At 44.1% G+C, this 21,859-nt stretch overlaps 1 long non-coding RNA gene across 3 annotated transcripts; it reads left to right on the top strand.

The window, feature by feature from the left end:
* Positions 1–14: 14 nt before the first annotated feature.
* On the top strand, positions 15–17,803 carry LOC137230006 (uncharacterized). 3 transcript variants are annotated; one of them, XR_010945968.1, is made up of 4 exons: positions 15–559; positions 7,542–12,777; positions 13,254–15,027; positions 16,747–17,803. It is a non-coding gene; the product is annotated as an uncharacterized lncRNA (long non-coding RNA). The 3 variants fall into 3 exon arrangements; XR_010945969.1 differs by having other exon boundaries at positions 7,542–12,557; positions 13,254–17,803; XR_010945967.1 differs by having other exon boundaries at positions 13,254–17,803.
* Positions 17,804–21,859: the final 4,056 nt, after the last annotated feature.

Genomic DNA, 21,859 nt, shown 5'->3' with positions numbered 1-21,859 from the left:
TGGATCGTACCAAGTGCCGCTTTCCCTTGCCCGCGCAGCGCGCTCCGCGCGGTGCTGGGAATAGTAGTCCCACCACCCAACTGGGGCTCGTGCTCACGGTTCTAGCGACAGATGGGAGAGGTGGTCTAAGGGGAATAGGCAATCCGGAGAGGATTACAGACTCCCTATTTATTAGTCACAGATGGTATCGTCTCCACCTCTGAGTGGACTCAACCTAGCGGAGGACTCTCAAAGCGGCTGGATGGGGGGGGGGGGGGGGGCCTTGTGCAGGCCGTACCATTTGGAGGGGTGAGTATGCAAGGAACAGACATTACAGGCCTAAGAGAAATAAAGTGTCTTAGAGACTCATTCCAGGGGGATTCACAACAGTTTGACAAATCAGATGCTTTCTAAGAGAACTGGATTCAGGAAAGAAACATATGTCTCCTCCTAGATCACCCCCAAGTTGTGTGGGAGTGAGTTGGGTCCCCGTGGCTGCTACTGATTGCTCGAAATAGAGTTACGCGGCCCAGTAAGAAAAAGAAAGGAAAATCGCTGGCCTATCGAAAGAGAAAAGCAGGTGAGCGGTTGCTAGGGGCGGAAGGTAGCGTTGCCTAGGGCTGGGTCCAACCCGGGTGGGCCGAGAGTAGAAAAGGCGCAATCCGTGGGCGGGTGTTCCGAGTCTGCCCCAGGGGACGTTTGTTGCACTCCGAGAGGGAGCTGTGCCTGGGACTGAGGAGAAGGCAGACCTTTCATTCCGGCTAATCTTGGGATGGGAGTGTTCTGTGCAAAGGGATGGATTTCAACGTCGCATGCCCGCACCCTTCCCCAAGCCTACAGCTTTGCTGTCCTTATATCATTCATTCCTGGGCCGTAGGCGCAGCTCCCCCTGGTCTTGGCTGTCTATGTCTGTCTATGTCTGCTTCGCAGCCAACCCAGTCGGCTCGTTGACAGAATGGAGCTAATGCACCCACTTTGTGCCTTGCGTTTTCCTCCATCATCTAATTTAATCATCAGTCACTAAAGTTAATAAGCTGGGTGGTGCTATCCTCATTTTACGTGGGACCAATTGAGGTTCAGAAATTTAACAAGTCCTGGGATTGGCACCAGATCTCTCTGACCCTATATTCGTGTACCGTTAACCTCAGTTACCTTTACCACCACCTGTTGACCTGAATTGGCCTGACCAGTTTAGCTTGTAACCTGTCACTGAGTTGGCTCCCCCATAAGGCTGTCTATGACTTTCTAGTGACTGCGTCCAGTAGCCAGCTTTCAGTTCTTGCCTGACTCAACCTCTCTCTCCTTAAAAGTCTCCTCCCTGAGCTTCTGTGACCCCACATGCCTCTGCTTTTCCCCCCAGCTATGTCTCTGTCCCCTTTCTTTTATTTAAATGCTGTCCACATTGGCCACTTCTGTCTCCTTTCCCTGCATGATCCTCTCTGCTCCTGTGGTTTCAATACCCCTGCCCTGTTGCTGATGACTCCCATATGAGGTCTTCAGCTGGGCTGTCTCCTGCTTTAAAAAAAATTCAGTGTCCCTAGTCCTCCACCGCAACCCCAGCTCCAGAAACGTGGGCATCACACTCACCATCTCCCTCTCGATCTGCCCCCCACATCCAAACTGGTAATTAAGTTATTTATTCAGTTGTCTGCAAATACGTATCCCATGCTGCCTGTTCTAGTAACTTAGGATGTCAGTGAACAAAGCAAAGATCTTTGCCTTTGTGTAGTTTCACCCTGGTAGATGTGGTGGACAATAAACCATATACATAATGTAAGTGCATTATCTAATATGTTGGAAGGTAAGAAGTGCTGTAGGGGAAAAGTAGAGCAGAACAAAGGGGACCAGGAGTGTGGAGGGGTGCTCGAAGCAGGTTGCAGTATCAGCGAGAAGATGACATTTGAGCAAAGAGTTGAAGGAGCTGAGTGGATGTCTGGGTAGAGTTGCAGCTAGGTAAGGGTGGACCAGTCCTGGTTTGTTGGAGGAGGTGAATGTGGCTGGAGTAGAAATAGCAAAAGGGTGAGCAGTAGGAGAGGGGGGCAGGGCCAGAAGGTGTTGGCCATTATAGGAACTTTGACTTTTACTCTGAGTGACATGATGAGCCATTGGAGGGTGTTGAGTAGAGGTGTAACATGTCCTACTTAGGTCTAAAAGGATCACTCCAGCTCCTGTGCTGTGGGATGTTGTGGGGTGGAGGACAAGCGTTTGGAGCAAGGAGATCAATTAGGAGTCTCTTGCCGTACATCAGGCAAGATACTGGCTTAAAAAAGATGCACAACGTGAGAGTTGCAAGTTAAGTTTTATTTGGGTCAAAGTAAGGACTGTATCCCAAGAGACAGCATTTCAGATAGCTCTGAGAAGCTGCGCCGAGGAGGCAAAGAGGGGGAGCCCGGTTATATAGAAGCTTTGCAACAAAGGGCAGGTAGTCTGAACATCAAAAGATTATTGTTAATTAAAGAAAACCAGATATATCAAGTTAAGGAATTTAGTGCTTTTCTATGTATGGGAAGATGCAAGAGTCTGGGCTCAGTGAAATCATTCCTTTGATATGCACCTCAGCTATCTGGGGCTAGTATCCTGTGTTTTCACATCCTGAGCTTCCTCAGGGCTCACTGGCTCATGTTGGAGGGCTGCAATTGTTGATGGCTGTGACATCCTTTGTTTACTGATATGGCAGGAAATATTCCAGTTATCAATATTCCATTTATCAATATGAAGTTCTATTGAGTCTACCTCCTGAGTGTCTCTAGAATTTATTCTTTCTCTTCCATCTTCATCTCCTAGTCCTAGTTCAGACCAGCATTATCTCATGCTTGGGCAAATGCAACAGTCACCTAACTGATCTCCTTTCCTACACTCTCCTCCCTATTAACTGTCCAAGCAGTGGCAAAAAAGATCCTCTGACACCTCAGTACATATCTTGCCTCCCTTTCCCAAACACTGCCCTTCAGGCCTATGCCCCATTTCTGGGGGCTCCCGATGCACCATACATACCATGACCCAAATGGGACCCTCAACTTTTTTTTAAAATTAATTAATTACTTTTGGGGGGCTGCGTTGGGTCTTCGTTGCTGCACGTGGGCTTTCTCTAGTTGTGTCGAGTGGGGGCTACTCTTTGTTGCAGTGTGCAGGCTTCTCCTTGCAGTGGCTTCTCTTGTTGAGGAGCACGGGCTCTAGGCGCATGAGCTTCAGTAGTTGTGGCATGCAGGCTCAGTAGTTGTGGCACGCGGTCTTAGTTGCTCTGTGGCATGTGGGATCTTCCCGGACCTGGGATAGAATGTGTGTGCCCTGCACTGGCAGGAGGATTCTTTATTTTTTATAAATTTATTTATTTAATTTATTTATTTTGGCTGCGTTGGGTCTTCGTTGCTGCGCACAGGCTTTCTCTAGTTGCGGTGAGTGGGGGCTACTCTTCGTTGTTGCGGTGCGTGGGCTTCTCATTGTGGTGGCTTCTCTTGTTGAGCATGGGTTCTAGGCACGTGGGCTTCAGTAGTTGCGGCATGCAGGCTCAGTAGTTGTGGCTCACAGGCTCTAGAGCACAGGCTCAGTAGTTTTGGCTCACGGGCTTAGTTGCTCCACGGCATGTGGGATCTTCCCAGACCCGGGCTCGAACCCGTGTCCCCTGCATTGGCAGGTGGATTCTCAACCAGTGCGCCACCAGGGAAGCCCTGGCAGGCAAATTCTTTATCCACTGCACCACCCGGGAAGTCCGACTCTCACCTTTTGTATAGGCCTTTCCTTCTCCAAAGACTGTCTTTCTCTTCAATTATCAACACAGTAAACATTGCTTAACTCCTCAGTCTGGATGGGGGCCCCTTCCATGTGTTCCCACAGTGCTTTGTGTTTCCCCATCATGGGGCTTGGCAACCTGTGCTGACTTTGGCAATGAACTTAAATCTCACTTGCAGAGGCCCTGAGCTTAAGGATGGAGGCCTGAGCCTTTTTTCCTCACACTGAACAGAAGAAGTAGATTTCCAAGCAAAGAATGTCACCAGTGTTAAAGAAGGTCATTTTATTATGATACAGGGGTCAGTCAATCAAGAAGATATATAACAATCCTAAACATTTGTGCACCTAATAACAGAGCTTCAAATTACAAGTAACAACTGATTGAACTGCAGGGAGACATAGGCAAATCCATAATAATAGTCAAAGATTTTAATAATCTTCTTTCATTAATTGATAGAACAACAAGTAGGCAGAGAACCAGCAAGGATAGAGTAGACTTAAGCAATACTATCAACCACTTGACCTGATTAACATTTACAGAACACTTCACCCAACAAGAGCAGAATACATGTTTTTATTAAATGTACATAAAACATTTACCATGACACACATATTTGGGGACATTAAACAAGACTCAATAAATTTAAAAGAATTCAATCCACATAAAGTATTTCTATGACAGCAATGGTATTAACTTAGAAATCAATAAGAGAAAGATGCTTGGAAAATCCCAAAATTTTCGGAAACAAAACACTTCTAAGGAAGTAATGGATTAAATAATAAATCAAAAAGGAAACTAGAAAGTCTTTTTAACTTAGTGAAAATGAAAACACACATCATAGGATTTGTGGGATTCCACTAAAGAATTTTGGGGAAATTTATAGTACTAAATTCTTATGTTAGAAAAGAAGAAAGGACTGCTTATGACCTCAGCTTCCACCTTAAGAAACTAGAAAGAGAAGAGAAAAATTAACTCCCAAATAAGCAAAATAAAGGAAGTAATTAACTCCAAAAAGGAAATCAATGAAATAGAAAACAGAAACAAAAAAAATAGAGAAAATCAAAGAAACCAAAAGATGGTTCCTTGAAAAGATCAATAAAATTGACAGACTTCCTAACCAGATTGATCAGGAAAAAAAGAAAAAGATACAAATTACCAATATCAGGATTGAGAGAGGTGACATCGCTATAGATTCTACAGATATTAAAAGGGTAATAAGGGAATATCATGAACAATTTTATGCCAATAAATTAGACGAATTCTAAGATGAGGAGCAAGGCAAGGGTGTCTGCTTTTCCCACTTCCACTCAACATTATACTGGAGGTCCTTGCCAGGGCAATAAAGCAAGAAAAAAAAAAAGCATACAGATTTTAAAAGAAGAAATAAAACTGTCTTGGTTCACAGACAACATAATTGTCTATACATATAATCCTAAGGAAGCCACAAAAAAGTTACTAGAACTAACAAGTGAGTTCAGCAAGGTTGTAGGATAGAAAGTCAATATACAAAAGAAACTGCATTTCTAAATACAGTAAACAATCAGAAATTAAAAATTTTAAAATACTACTTACAGAGCATTAAAATATGAAATGCTTAATGATAAAATTAATGTAAAAATATGCAAGACTTATACAGTGAAAAGTATAAAACATTGCCAAGAGAAATTAAATATCTAAGTAAATGGAGAGGTATACCGTGTCTGTGGATCAGAACACTTAACACTTCTATGATGCCAATAAAATAGAGAAGATTAATGAAGTTCAAACCTGGCTCTTTGAATAAGCTAATAGGCAAAATTCTGGCAAGACTGATCAAGAACATAAAGTGAAGGTAAAAATAAACAATATAATGAATGAAAAAGGGAGATAACCACAGACACAATGGAGATTTAAAAATAATAAGTGTGGAGACTTCCCTGGTGGTGTAGTGGTTAAGAATCCACCTTCCAATGCAGGGCACGCGGGTTCAATCCCTGGTCAGGGAACTAGATCCCACATGCATGCTACAACCAAGAGTTCACATGCCACAACTAAGGAGCCCGCCTGCTGCAACTAAGACCCGGCGGCAACCAAAGAAAAAAAGAATATTCATCCTCTAACAAAAAATAATAATAATAATGGTGTAGTAGGTGCAATTTTATGGCAACAAATTTGAAAACTTAGGTGAAAGTAACAATTTCCTAGAAAACAAAAGATGTGTAAAACTGACCCAACACGAAATAGAAAACATGACTAGACCGATAAATATACTTTTTAAAGTTGCTAAGGGAGTAGATATATTTTTTGATATTTATTTATTTATTTGGCCGTGCTGGGTCTTAGTTGCGGCACATGGGATCTTCGTTGCAACAGGCGGGATCTTTAGTTGCGGCATGTGGGATCTAGTTCCCTGACCAGGGATGGAACCCAGGCCCCCTGCATTGGGAGCACAGAGTCTTAACCTCTGGACCACCAAGGAAGTCCCTCATGCCTGTTTCATAGATGAGGAAACTGAGGCACAGAAAAGTTAAGTGACTTGCCCAAGGTTTGCACAGCTAATAGGAAAAGGCAAAGTCAGGATTTAAAGCAGGCAGTGTGATCCCACAGCCCCCCCTCACCCTGTGTACTTTGTAACATGTCCATTTTCTCAATCCCCGTGACAACGTGTTGTTTCATTCATGAGAAAGCGGAGGCTCAGAGAGGCTGAGGGACTTAGGCTCAGTCACCCTGGAGAGTGGCTGAGCTGGGACTGTCTGGTTGCCTCACACACCACAGCCCTCCTAGTCAGCTGCCAGGTCCCACTGCCTGGTCCCCACTCCCCCAGTGCCTGTGAGGAGTTCCACCCCCCAATTCAAGCAGTGTCAGGGGGCTGAGTCATTCCCAACAGTCTCTGGGCAAAGCCGCGGAACAGCCACCACAAGGCTAGACAGCTTGGCCGTCCTCGGAGGGCAGAGCCAGGTCAGAAGCCCAAGTCTCTGCCTGCTGAAGGGCGCAGGCAGCCAGGTGTGAGGCCATGTCAGGACGCAACTCGGGCCACCATGGGCTTCAGGGAAAGGGACATACATTACAGGGGACAGCACCTATCACCCAAGTCTAGTTCAGACAAAGAAAGGTGTGGCTTGGGTAGTCAGCTGGCACCCTGCCAATCAACACACTTTTAATGGAATCTGTTATGTGTCAGACACGGGGCTGGGTGCTGGGAACTCAGGTGTGAGTAAAAAGACACCTTCCGCCCTCCTGAGCCTTCTTGCCCAGGGTAAGAAATCTGGGGCACACACCTTTCCTCCTACTTCTCGCTTGCTGCTGTCTCCTTCCCCTTAGAATAGATGGAGTTTCCCTCTTCCCATGGATTCAGTTGTTTATTCATCCAACAAGTACATAGTGAGTCCCCGCCATCAGCCAGGCCTTGTTCTAAGTGTAGAGAATGCATTTGTGGACAAAATAGATAAAAATCCCTGCCCTCACGGAGTGTACAGTCAATAAAAGACAACAAATACACAAGGAAACACACAGGGAAGTGAAGACTTTGGGAAATCAAGAGGGTAGGGGAGGTGGGGCAGATGAGGAGGACCCTGAGTGTTTGAAAGGAGGACAGACAGTTCTATCTGAGCAGGAGGTGTGTACAGATGTGGATTCAGGTAGATTCAGGGGCAGGAAAAGAGAAAGAGTGTTGGAGGTGAGGAGTGAGAAGTTGTGATTAGTTATCTCAGAAAGAGGGAGTAGGAACTTTGTATCGAGCTGCATTAGGAGTGCCAGGAAGCATGAGTGTCCAAAGAATTTTATGACCTTAGAGCCCTGAGTTCAAAGTGAAGCAACCCTCTGGTTATCTGATTTGTTTTCTCCTCTGTTGCAGGTACTAAGTAGGTGGATGGAAGGGTGCAGCCAGAGTTGGAGTCTCCTAGGCGTGGTAGTTTTAGGATATGTCCATACATTCATGATACCTCTCTTTTCAAGAGGTGGACCCTAATTCCCCTCCCCTTGAGTATAAGCTGGACTCAGTGATTTGCTCCTAACGAATAGAACAAAAGTGATGGTGTGAGACTTTGGAGGCCTGGTCACGAAAGGCACTTTGGCTTCCTGCTTGCTCTGTCTTGGGTCAATCGCTCTGGAGGAAGCCAGCCGCCATGGCATGAAGACACTCAAGCAGCCCTATGGACAGGTCCACATGCTGAGGAACTGAGGCCAACAGCCAACAACCATGGCAGTGACACCCTGGGAAGGGGATCCTTCAGCCCCAGCCAGGCCTTCAGACGACTGCAGCTCTGGCCAACTTCACTACAAATCTCATGAGAGACTGTGAGTCAGAACCTCCCAGCTAAGTTGCTCCTGAATTCCTGACCCACAGAACAGCGAGATGAAATGCTTTTTGAAAAAATTTAAACCCCAAAGTTCTGGGGTAATTTTTACACAAATAGTTAACTAATACCCCAGGTGTCTTGGATAGAGTGAGGAGCGATTGGAGGGTGGGCTTCTCCCTGGTAATTCAAGAACCCAGGCTCCTTGTATCTGGTGGCCCTACCATTCCCTAGGGACCCTTGGAGTTACCTGGAAATATTCTGCATTTGGCTGGAAGTCAAATGACAGTGAGGCAGATCGTAAGAGAGGGAGGTTTTCAAAGGCCATACCTGGCCATGAATAATAAAAAGTAATGAAAAATGGGATGAGGAACTGACTTTTAAGATGGAACCAAAAGATGATTAGAAGGTAGGAAGGGAGAAAGGAATAAAGGTCCGTGGGAAGACCTCTGGCCTGAAAGTCTGGGTGTATTTTAGGAAGTAAAGAGAATCCCTGGAGCTTGGGGAGAGAGGCTGAGAATGGCTGAAAATGAGTCTGAGGAGGTGGGTGGAGCCAGATGGCGCAGGGTCTTGTAAACAGCCTCTTAGGACTTTATCCAGGGTCAGTGGGAAGAAACTGCGGGTTTCCGCAGGAGCGCCGGCCTGGAGGAGGGAGGGGAGCATGAGCTGGAGCTGGAAGAGTGGTCAGGAAGCTGCTGCAGCCGCTCAGGGAGAGATAAAGACAGCCCGCTCTGGGCTGGGCAGGGTGGACAGAGATGCTGAAGGTATGAAGGGCCAGGAGGCAGCATTTGGCTAAGTGTGTGTGTGTGTGTGTGTGTGTGTGTGTGTGTGTGTGTGTGTGTGTCGCGGGGGGAGCGGGCTGGCCGAGGGGAGGGAAAGGGCCCCAGCGGGCCCTGTCTTCTATGTGGAAGGTAGAATTATTCTCAAGGACGGGGGAATCCCAGAGACAGCAGGTTTACAAGGCAGCATGTTGAGTTCACTTTGTAAAATAATGCAATATTTGATATGTACAAAATAATCGATGTCAAATATACATAAGCAATAGAGTGAAATAATAAACACCCAACTTGAGAAACAGACTATTAGCAACATCGCCGTCTCCCATCACGTCTCCGTCTCCCACCACAAGATACCACACCCCTAATTTTATTATTTTTTAAAATACCTTTATATAGTGTATTCCTTCAGATGTATCCTTTTTTTAATTTTATTTTTTAAATTTTTGGCCGAGCCACTCAGCATATGAGATCTTAGTTCGCAACCAGGGATGGAACCCACACCCCCTGCAGGGGAAGCGGGGAGTCTTAACCACTGGACCGCCAGGGAAGTTCCCTATTATTTTTAAATATTAATTGTTTTTAAACTCATTACCTTGCTTTTATTTTTCTCATAAACCCAAGTGGTTATTTTATTATAAATATGCTTACAAAAATGTTCCAGTTAATTATTGAAAGGATTTTCTTTTTCAGTGCAAAATTTTTTTAATATACATTTATTTCTTTATTTTTGGCTGCGTTGGCTCTTCATTGCTGCACACGGGCTCTCTAGTTGCAAAGAGTGGGGGCTACTCTTCCTTGTGGTGGGCAGGCTTCTCATTGCAGTGGCTGCTCTTGTTGCAGAGCACAGGCTCTAGGCTCACGGGCTCAGTAGTTGTGGCTCACGGGCTCTAGAGCACAGGCTCAGTAGTTGTGGTGCATGGGCTTAGCTGCTCCACAGCATGTGGGATCTTCCAGGACCAGGGCTCGAACCAGTGTCCCCTGCATTGACAGGCAGATTCTTTTTTCTTCTTTTTTTTTTTTTTTGTGGTACGTGGGCCTCTCACTGTTGTGGCCTCTCCCGTTGCGGAGCACAGGCTCCGGACGCGCAGGCTCAGCGGCCATGGCTCACGGGCCTAGCCACTGCGTGGCGTGTGGGATCTTCCCGGACCGGGGCACGAACCCGTGTCCCCTGCATCGGCAGGCGGACTCTCAACCACTGCGCCACCAGGGAAGCCCAGTAGGCGGATTCTTAACCACTGCGCCACCAGGGAAGTCCCTTCAGTGCAAAATTGACTACACTCCAGGTAAAGCTGCCAATAACTTGATCCACCTCAGCAACTGGCTCAGACTTTCCGCCCAGCCACTGCCCCTCCCATTGCTTTAACCACTTGTCGCCTACGGCCCCATGGGATCTGTATCACTGGGCAAGGCAAGATGTGCCTCGGCATTCATTGAGATGGTGCAATTTTTCTCCTCTAATCTATGAAGGGGGTAAATTACATTAATTTCCTTGTCTCTAACCTTGCAGTATTGGAGTAAATCCAACTTGGGCACTGTGTGTTATCTTGTCTCTATATTACCAGGTTCAGTTTAATCATTTGCTTAGGGTATTGTACATCCGTGTCTATGAGCCTGCAGTATTTCTTTCTGTTTTAGCTTTTGGTATCAAGTATGCTACCTTTATGACATGTGAGAGGGAAGGTCCCTCTGTTTATATACCCTGGCAGGATTTGTACAAGATAGAATTATTTGTTCTTTGAATGTTCGGTTAATCTTACTGTTGGAGCCATATAGGCCTGGGGTTTTCTTTGTGATAAGATTAAAAAAAATTATTTTATTGAAGTGTAGTTGATTTACAATGTTGTGTTAGTTACTACTCTACAGCAAAGTGATTCAATTATACATATATATACATTCTTTTTTCAAAATATGCTTTTCCATTATGGTTTATCATAGGATCTTGAATATAGTTCTATGTACTGTACAGCAGGACCTTGTTGTGTATCCATTCTATATGTTTGAGGTAAGATTTTATCTACTGATTCAATTTGTTTAATATTATAGGACTAATCAGGATGTATATTTCTACTTGTTTTAGTTTTGCTGAGTTTTATTTTTCTACAGAGACTTGTCTATCTTTATATAAATATAAATAGTTAAATTGTAATAAAGTATAAAAGTTGGCATAAAGTTGTTCATAATATCTTCATATTTTTATTGTCGAACGTATCTCCCTTTTTATTCCTGTTAGTTAATTTGTGCCTTCTGTTTTATTAATTTTTTTTTATTTTCAGTTTTTGTTGTGCCTTCTCTTTTAAAAATTACTCTGAATGCATCTTGTCAGAAGTTTGTCAATTTTATTGGTGTCATCAAAGAACCAAATTTTGACTTTTCTGGTTCTTTCCATTAGTATATGTTTTCTATTAATTTCTGCTCTTTATTACTTTATTCCTTCTATTTTTAATTAGGTATATTTTTCTGCTCTTTTTAAAAAGATACTTATTTTGAAATAACTTTAGAGTTACATAAAATTGCAAAAACAGTGCAGAATTCCTGTATACCCTTCACCAAACTTCTTTTGATGGGAACATCTTACACAAGCATATGACAGTTGTTGAAGCTAGGAAATTAACAGCGATATACTGGTATTAGCTAATCGATATATCTCATTTTAATTGTGCCAGTGGTCCCACTGATGCCTGGGACCAGGATCCAATCAGGATTCCAAATTGCGTGTAATCAGTAATTCATTGTTGTGTAATAAACACCCTAAAACTTAGCAGCTTAAAACAACAAACATTTATTATCTCCTAGTTTCTGTGGATCAGGAATTTGGGAGCTGCTTAGCTGGGTAGTTCTTGCTCAGGGTCTCTGATGACATTGTACTCATGATGTCAGCCAGGACTGAGGTCATCTGACGTCTTAACCAGACTGGGGGATCTGCTGTCAAGATGGCTTATTCACAGAAGAGCAGGAGGCCTTGGTACCTCACCACGTGGGTCTCTCCATAGTGATGCTTGAGTGGCCTCATGACAAGGCAGCTGCCTTCTCCCAGAGAAAGTAAGGTTGAAGTTGCGAAGTCTTTTATGATCTAGCTTCAGAAATCACAGGGTGTCATTTCCACAACGTCCTATTGGTAAATGGGTCAACCCTATTCCGTGAATACCAGGCTCACTCAGAGGCCACCTGGGAGGCTGGCTACCACAGCTGTCCTGTCTCCTTGGTCTTCTCCAATCTGGGGAAACATCTCAGATTTCTTTTTCTTCTATGAACTTGACACTTGTGGAAAGTATTGGCCAGTTATTTTGTAGAGTATCCCTCAGTTTGGATTTATCAGAGGTTTTGTAATGATTACTTTGAGGTTATTCATTTGGGAGAAGAATAAAACAGAAGTGGGGACTACCCTGGTGGCGCAGTGGTTAAGAATCCGCCTGCCAATGCAGGGGACACGGGTTCGAGCCCTGGTCCAGGAGGATCCCACATGCCATTAAGCCCGTGCGCCACAACCACTGAAGCCCACGCACCCTAGAGTCTGCCTGCCGCAACTACTGAGCCCGCGCACCGCGACTACTGAGCCTGCATGCCACAACTAATGAAGCCTGCACACCTAGAGCCTGTGCTCTGCAACAAGAGAAGCCACTGCAATGAGAAGCCTGCGCACCACAATGAAGAGTAGCTCCTGCTCGCTGCAGCAAGAGAAAGCGTGCAGCAGCAACGAAGACCCAACGCAGCCAAAAATAAATAAAATTTAAAAAAGAAAGAATAAAACGGAAGTGATGTGTGCTTCTCAGTGAATCATATTGGACGGTATATGATGTAGGTTTGTTTTATTACTGGTCATGTTAACATTGATCACTTGGTTAGGGTGGTGTCTGCCAGGTTTCTCTTTTTCCATTTGTGATGAGTAAACATCACGGGGGGGAGATACTTTGAGTGTATGCAAATACCTTGTTTCTCATCATACTTTTGTTGACTAACTTTAGCATCCATCAATGATTCACGCCTGCAACAATTACTACTGTGGTATTTGCTTAAGGTGAATTTATTTATTTATTTATTTTTGAATTTTATTTATTCTTTATACCACAGGTTTTTATTACCTATCTACGTTATACATATTAGTGTATACATGTCAATCCCAATCTCCCAATCATCCCAATTCATTTTAAATTTTTAAAAAATTTTCTTGTTCCCATGGTTATTTTCCTCTTGTCATTTATTTGCTCTATGTGTGCTTTCCCCCATTTTCTTGAAAAATTAGCTAGTTGTTTGTCTATTTGTTAATTTTTCCAAATATTCAGGCCTAATTTCTGTTCTCTACGGCATTAATCTTCGCTTTTATCTTTATTCTTTCCCTCTTTGTGCTTTCTTTTGGTTTACTTTGATGTTCTTTTTCTAGTTTTCTTAGAGCTGGGAATTAAACTCATTTCTTTTCATTCTTTTACTTTTAATGATATACGTGTTTAATCCTATGAATGTTATGCTAATCATTGCTTTAAATGTATCTCATAGGGCTTCCCTGGTTGCTCAGTGGTTAAGAATCCGCCTGCCAATGCAGGGGACACCAGTTCGAGCCCTGGTCTGGGAAGATCCCACATGCCACGGAGCAACTAAGCCCGGGCGCCACAACTACTGAGCCTGCACTCTAGAGCCCCTGAGCCACAACTACTGAGCCCACCTGCCACAACTACTGAAGACCATGTGCCTAGAGCCCATGCTCCGCAACAAGAGAAGCCACCGCAATGAGAAGCCTCTGCATCGCAATGAAAAGTAGCCCCTGCTCGCCACAACTAGAGAAAGCCCATGTGCAGCAATGAAGACCCAACACAGCCAGCAATAAATGAATAAATAACTTTATTTTAAAAAATGTATCTCATAGAATTTGATATGTAGTATTTTCATTATCATTATTTTTTGGAATTTTATATTCCAGTTTTTCACCTAATTAATTTGTTTTTGTCTTTGTTAATGATTTCTCATTTTATTACATTCTGCTCAGAGACTATTGTTTATAATATTTCCATTTTATTCAACTTACTGATGATTTCTTTGTGACCTAATATATGATTAATTTTTTGTGATATTTTGTTTCTTTGGATTTATGGTCGTTTTTTTTCAGGGGGAAATTTCCTCAGTTAATGTGTACTGGATTTTATTTTCTGACTATTTTTTGGTTTTTAATAATAGTTCCAGATGGATCTGTTACTCCTTTTCTTGTTCATTTTTTGTGATATTGGGGTGTTTTACAAGATTCCTAGCTCTATAGCACACTCTTATGTCAATATAGCAAAGTCCAGACACTTCAGTGCATTTTTTTTTTTTTTTTTTTTTTTTTTTGCGGTACGCGGGCCTCTCACTGTTGTGGCCTCTCCCGTTGCGGAGCACAGGCTCTGGCCGTGCAGGCTCAGCGGCCATGGCTCACGTGCCTAGCCGCTTTGCGGCATGTGGGATCTTCACGGACCGGGGCACGAACCCGTGTCCCCTGCATCGTCAGGCGGACTCTCAACCACTGAACCACCAGGGAAGCCCTACTTCAGTGCATTTTAATTTGTTTGTCTGGTTGGGGAAAGGGGTTTGTGTCCTCCAGTTTCTTTGTTTGTTTCTCTTTTGTCTTGCAAGACCCTAAATTTTTCCCTTTTGCTTTTTCCCCCTTCATCACTCAATTGCCCAAAGACTCTTCGACCATTTGGTGTTTTTCTTTTTCCTTTCCCAGAACCTATGTATTTTAAAGACTGACGCTTCAAATCCCACATATCTTTTAGTCCCTTCCCTGTAGTCTGCACGCTGATCCCCCAGGACATTTTCCTGTTTGTTATTTACAGACTGCAGATGACATCGTCTTCCTGATGGAGGTTCTAGATCGACCTTGGGCCCTATTGCCAACTCCCCTCTTCTGTCTCTTCCCCGTTTATCTTGGTACAGAGCCTGGTGGTAGGGCTGTGTGGGGCTGGAGCACAAGAGGTCCGCACAGCCCTGTGGGGGGCTTTCTTTTTATTTACAGTTATGTTGAAGTTCGGACATTCTCTGCTTTCAAGTTATGCTGAGGCTATGGCAGAGTTTTATTTCCCATTCTTGTTTCGATTTGCTTGGGAAGGAAGCACTGAGAGATGGGGACATAGGCAGCCGCCCCGGAAGTCCCGCTGCTTTTCCTTTGAAACTCAAAAAAAAGTTACAGAGGAACATTTTTTTTTTCTTTTTTAAATTTGGCTGCGTTAGTTCCCCTACCAGAGGTTGAACCTGAGCCCTCAGCAGTGAAAGTGCGGAGTCCTACCAACTGGACCGCCAGGTAATTCCCCTTCCTTTGTAACTTTAAAAAATATATATATTTTTATTTAGGCTGTGCTGGGTCTTAGTTGTGGCACGTGGACTTCTCAGTTGCAACATGCATGCTGGGATCTAGTTCCCTGACCAGGGATCGAATCTGGGCCACCTGCATTGGGAGCCCGGAGTCTTACCCATCGGACCACTAGGGAAGTCCCTTCTTTGTAAGTTTTTTTTTAAATGAATTGATTAATTTATTTATTTTTCTTTTTGGCTCTGTTGCATCTTTGCTGCTGCATGCGGGCCCTCTCCAGTTGTGGTGAGCAGGGGATACTCTTTGTTGCCCTGCCCAGGCTTTTCATTGCGGTGGCTTCTCTTGCTGCGGAGCACAGGCTCTAGGCCCACGGGCTCAGTAGTTGTGGCTCACAGGCTCTAGAGCGCAGGCTCAGTAGTTGTGGCGCACGGGCTTAGCTGCTCCACGGCATGTGGGATCTTCCCAGACCAGGGCTGGAACCCGTGTCCCCTGCATTGGCAGGTGGATTCTTAACCAATGCGCCACCAGGGAAGTCCCCCTCCTTTGTAACTTTTAAAGACGGAGTTTAGCTCATTTGTTTGGACCCTTTCTTATTTTCCAATATATACAGTTGAGGTCATAAATTTCTCTCTAAGAATTTTTAGCTGGGTCCTCCAACATGGATATACGATATTTTCATTACGACTGTAATCTAAAACAACACAAATTTATAATCTATTTTCTAATTTCTGTTGTGGTTTTTTTTCTCTTGGCCCAGACATCTCATAAAATATTTCTTAATTTCAAAATAGGTAGGATTTTTTTTTAATCTGTCTGTTGACGATGTTTAACTTAATTATATTGTGGTAAAAAAAAACAAACAAATCACAGACTGAATGATTTTAACTTTTTGAAATTAGTTCAGTTGCCTGATGATCTAGAATTTGATCGATTTATTGGGAGATGTTCTGCATACACTGTTCTGCATTTAGGTGCAATGGTCCACTAGGTCAAATTTGTTAACCATATTCTTCATATCTTTTATACCATTGCTAATTTTTTCTTTTTTTTTGCCTGCATGTGCCATAGAATCTACAAATAAGATTGTGATTTAATCTGCTTTTCCTTGTGGCTTTATTCTCTCTATATAAATCTTTATTGCTTGTTAATCTTACTTTTAAGAATAAATTAAGAATAAATAAATTTAAAATTGCTGTGTATTTTAAAAATCACTAAGTAAGCATGCTCTTTCTCCCTAGTAATGCTTTTAACCTGAAATTTATTTTTTTCTGATACTAATACTGTGTAGCTATTCCAGCTTTTAGTAAGCATTTGCCTGATATTTTTTCCATCCTTCTGTTTCCAAACGTTTTATATCCTTATATTTATATGTATCTTTTATAAATACAGGCATACCTCAGAGATAGTGTGTGTTTGGTTCCAGACTACTGCAGTAAAGTGAATATTACAATAAAACAAGTCACAGATTTTTCGGTTTTTCAGTGCATATAGAAGTTATGTTACACTCTACTATTGTCTATTAAGTGTACAATAGCATTATGTCTAAAAAAATGTACATACCCTTAATTTAAAAATACTTTATTGCTAAAAAATGGTAACCATCATCTGAGCCTTCAGGGAGTCATAGTCTTTTTGAAATAGCAACACCAATCACTGATCACAGGGACTTCCCTGGTGGCGCAGTGGTTAAGAATCTACCTACCAATGCAGGGGACACGGGTTTGAGCCCTGGTCCGGGAAGACCCCACATGCCGCGGAGCAGCTAAGCCTGTGCGCCACAACTACTGAGCCTGTGTGCCACAACTACTGAAGCCTGTGAGCCTAGAGCCTGTGCTCCGCAACAAGAGAGGCCACCGCAGTGAGAAGTCCGTGCACAACAACGAGGAGTAGCCCCTGCTTGCCGCAACTGGAGAAAACCCACACGCAGCAAGGAAGACCCAACGGAGCCAAAGAGTCACTGATCACAGATCACCATAACAAATATAATAATAATGAAACAGTTTGAAGTTTTGCAAGAATTACCAAAATGTGACACAAAGACACGCAGTGAGTGAATGCTGTTGAAAAAATTACACTGATAGACTAGCTCGACACATGGCTGTGATAAAAGAAACGTTCACATATTGAGGTGTGGGGAAGTCATTCTGGCTTATACATGAGTTAACTTGAATTTTATGCTAACAAAAACAGCCTGTTTGTGGCCTATCAAACATACATTGTACATCTGCTTTAATTATTAAATAAAAAGACACATTGACCAGAAGTAAAGAATGTCCATGTTTAAAATAATGATTAAATGCCTCTCTTCCTGGGATGTCAATGCTGATCCTCCTTTGATGATAAGACCGGTTCCCAGATGCTAAGGCCATACTGACTTGCTGTATACTTGCTGGTCTGTTTTTTTTTTTTTTTTTTTTTGAAACCGTGAAGAAATGTATTCCTGATTTGTTTAATGTTCTTTGTTCTGGCAAGACATAAAACCATGCTGAAAATCATGCTTCTCTGGAGCAGTTGCTCAGAGTAATCTGGAAAGCTGGCTTCCGGGCTCTAGCCCTCAGTTTGGCTCAAATAAAACTCTTTTCTAGGGTATTCCCTGGTGGTCCAATGGTTAGGACTCCACGCTTCCACTGCCAGGGGCAACTAAGATCCCGCAAGCCGTGCGATGCAGCCAAGAAAAAAACAAACAACAACAACAACAAAACAAAACAACTCTTCTATTCCTATTATAGATTGTTTATTCATTATTTTTGTTGACAGTTGTCACAAACCTTCGATTTGTAAAAAATGCAATATCTGTGAAGTGCAATAAAGCAAAACGCAGTAAATGGACATATGCCTCTAACTTGTAGTGCAATTATTTTACAAATAGTATATTAGTTAGCTCAGTAGAAATTATGCTGTGATAAATGTAGTAGGCAGAATAATGACCTCGCAAATATGTGCACATCCCAATTCCTGGAACACATGAACATATTATCTTGCACGGCAAAAGGGACTTCACAGATATGATTAAGGACCTTGAGATGGCGAGATTATCCTGGATTATCCAGGTGGGTTCAATGTAATCACAAGGGTCCTTAAAAGTGGGAAAGGAGTCAGGGTCAGAAGATGCTATTCTGCTGTCTTTGAAAATGGAGGAAGGAGGCCACAAGCCAAGGAATGTGGTGGCCACCGGAAGGAATTATACCTTGCTGACACCTTGATTTTAGCAGAGTGAGACCCACTTTGGACTTCTGGCCTCCAGAACTATAAGATAATAGATTTGTATTATTTTAAGCCACTGAGTTTGTGGTAATTTGTTACAGCAGCAAATAGAAATCCAATATAATAATACCCAACTCCAAAATCTCAGTGGCTTTCAAAAACAAGTTTTTTTTTGTTAGAGGAATTAGAGAAAATGTTGTTTAACAAGAGTCTCCTTTTTTAAAAAGAAATTGAGGGCTTCCCTGGTGGTGCAGTGGTTAGGAGTCCACCTGCCAATGCAGGGGACACGGGTTCGAGCCCTGGTCCGGGAAGATCCCACATGCCGCAGAGCAACTAAGCCCGCGAGCTACAACTACTGAGCCGTGAGCCACAACTACTGAAGCCCGTACACCTAGAGCCCGTGCTCAGCAACTAAGGGAAACCACCGCAATGAGAAGCCCGCGCACCGCAACGAAGAGTAGCCCCCGCTCGCTGCAACTAGAGAAAGCCGGTGCACAGGAATGAAGACCCAACGCAGCCAAACGTAAATAAATAAGTAAATTTTTTAAAAAAGATTGTAAAATAATATTTTTAAAAAATTGAATTTTATTTGATTTACCATGTTTCAGGTGTACAGCAAAGTGATTCAGTTATACATATATTCTTTTTCAAAAAGTTTATTTCTTATTCATATTCCATGTCCTTTACTGTTTAGCTTTGGGTCTGCTCCATGTCTTCTTTATTCCAGACCCCAGGCTAGAGAGGCTGCCACTACCTGGGGTACACCTGACCCGGGGCAGATGGAAAAGGGGAAGTGCAGAACCACCTTGGAGTTCTTAAAACAAAATAATTTCTGCTCAAATTCCACTGGCTGAAGCAAACCACGTGAGTAAGCATACATGGAGTAGGGAGTAGCATCCTCCCAGAAGGAAGGACACCTTGTCCTATTGGGAGGGGGCAGCATGTATGAAGGTCCTGGGGCAACTGGGGGTGGGGGTGGGGATGGGGGAGGATGGGGTTGACAGAAGAACTGAAAGAAGCTGCTGTAGCTGGAAGATGGTGATGGAGGGGCAGGGTCGGGGTGCAGTTGGAGAGATGAGCAAGGGCCTTGTAAACCATTCATTCATCCAAAAAATGTGAGCAACATGCTTACACAGGAGGCTCTGAGTCAAGGCTGGGGGTCTGGGGACTGACAAAGCTGCAAGGTCCCTGTTCTTTTTTTTTTTGGGCCACGCTGTGTGGCATGTGGGATCTTAGTTCCCCGATCAGAGATGAACCCGCACCCCCTGAAGTGGAAGTGCAGAGTCTCAAGCACCGGACCACCAGGGTAGTCCAAGGTCCCTGTCCTGAAGGCACTGACCTGGTAGGAAGAACGCATGAGAAGTCAGTATTGTAAATAAGGAAGCAAGATGATTGCAGACAGTGATCAAATAAGTGCTATAGTTAAAACTTTTTGCTTTATTAAAAGGACTATTTTTAAAAGATCATTCCAGCTCTAGAAAGAGCTGGGAGCACAGGAAGTTGGGAGACTGTTTAGGGGAGTGTTGACGTAGTCCAGGCAGGAGATGAGGCCGCTTTGGCCAAGGGAGGCAGTGGGGAGGAGAGGCAGGCATGGATTAGAGAGAGAGCTAGAATCCATAAGATGCGGTGATAAATTTGATGTTGGGGGCAAGAAAGAAGGTAGAAATACTTCCGAATACTCATCTGAGAGAACACTGCCCAGTGAGGGGAAGGAACACGCAGCCTGACAGAATCTCCCCCCAAAGCAGACCTACTGTGTGCTTCTATTTACATCAAGTTTTAAAACAGGTAAAACTTGGGACTTCCCTGGTGGAGCAGTGGTTAAGAATCCGCCTGCCAGTGCGGGGGACACGGATTCGAGCCCTAGTCCAGGAAGATCCCACATGCCGCAGAGCAACTAAGCCCATGAACCACAACTACTGAGCCCGCGAGCCACAACTACTGAGTCCGTGAGCCACAATTACTGAGGCCACGTGCTGCAAAACTGAAACCTGTGTGCCTAAAGCCTGTGCTCCACAACAAGAGAAGCCACTGCAATGAGAAGCCCGCACACTGCAACTAAGCGTAGCCCACACTCTCCTCAACTAGAGAAAGCCCACATGCAGCAACAAAGACCTAACACAGCCAAAAGAAACAAACAAACAAAAAACAGGCAAAACTAACTCTGATGATAGAGGCCAGAATGGTGATTAACCTTGGTGGTGTGGGGAGGACTGGAGCCTAGGAGGGGGCATGAGGGGCTGCTGTGATGTGCTGTTTCTTCATCTGGTGCTGGCTCCACGGGAGTGTTCTGAAAATTCATCAAGCCAGTTCTTTCTTTCTTTCGGCCGTGCCATGCAGCTTGTGGGATCTTAGTTCCCCGACAAGGGATCGAACCTGGGCCCTCGGCAGTGAAAGCACAGAGTCTTAATCACTGGACCACCAGGGAATTCCCAAGCCAGTTAGTTAGTTTTTTTTTTTTTAAGATTTATTTATTATTTATTTATTTAATTTTATTTTATTTTTGGCTGCATTGGATCTTACTTGCGGTGTGCGGGCTCTTCGTTGCAGCGTGCAGATTTCTCTCTTGTTGTGGCCCGCGCAGGCTCCAGGGCGCCTGGGCTCTATAGTTGTGGCGCGCAAGTTCCAGAGCACGTGGGCTCTGTAGTTTGCAGCACACAGGCTCTCTAGTTGAGGCGTGCGAGCTCAGTAGTTGTGGCGCTGGGGCTTAGTTGCCCCTCAGCATGTAGGATCTTAGTTCCCTGACCAGGGATTGAACTTGTGTCCCCTGCATTGTAAGGCAGATTCTTTACCACTGGACCACCAGGGAAGTCCCCAGTTAGTTATTTCTGATCTGTGCACTTTACTGTCTGGCTGCTGTGCTGTAATAAAAAGTTTACTTAGAGACAATGACTCTCAGGTTTGTTTGTTTGTTTTAAATTTTTTGATCAACTATTGGTAAGTAGATGGGGAAACTGAGGAAGGAACAGGTTCGTGGGGACAGATAATGAGGTACCTGGAGAAAACAAGTGGAGATGTCCAAGAGGCACCTGGAGGTACAGGTGTGGACTTGGAGGAGCATTAGGGCTGCGAGAAACTTTGGAACCCCTGGAGGGATTCAATGCCAGTGGAATAGATGAGGCAATTCAGGGAGCAAATCAGGGAGGGTGTGCAGAGGCAAGGGGTGCCAGAACCAGGCTTGAAAGGGTGGCTGCCCTCTGCCTCCTGGATCTGTGATCTATGGCAGTCCTCTGGCCACACCCACTCAGGGCTCATCCCCCTCATCTACAACTCCCATGCCCTGCCCACCTCCCCACCCACAGGCCTCTCTGCCCTAGCGTGGCCTCCTACACATCTGACCAGGGCAGCTTGGAAGCCCCAGGCCTCTGGCTCCTTCTTCTACAGTGGCCTGCCTTTGGCTGCCTCTTGTCTTGGGTTTTGTCTACTCTCTGGGGCTTCTTGAGGTCTTGGGGGATGGGAGAATCCTGCCTTTGAAACCCCTCCCACAATCCATACCAAAAAAAAAAAAAAATTGATAATTGCACATCATCAAGATGAAAGACTTGCTCTGTGAAAACAATGTTAAGAAAATGAAAGGATGAGGGACTTCCCTGGTGGGCACTAGAATTCAAATTACCAG

Source organism: Pseudorca crassidens, chromosome 9 (genome assembly GCF_039906515.1).
Source record: "Pseudorca crassidens isolate mPseCra1 chromosome 9, mPseCra1.hap1, whole genome shotgun sequence".
Taxonomy (NCBI): domain Eukaryota; kingdom Metazoa; phylum Chordata; class Mammalia; order Artiodactyla; family Delphinidae; genus Pseudorca; species Pseudorca crassidens.
Note: the sequence above shows the minus strand (reverse complement) of the source record. Positions and strands in the feature narration are given on the sequence as shown.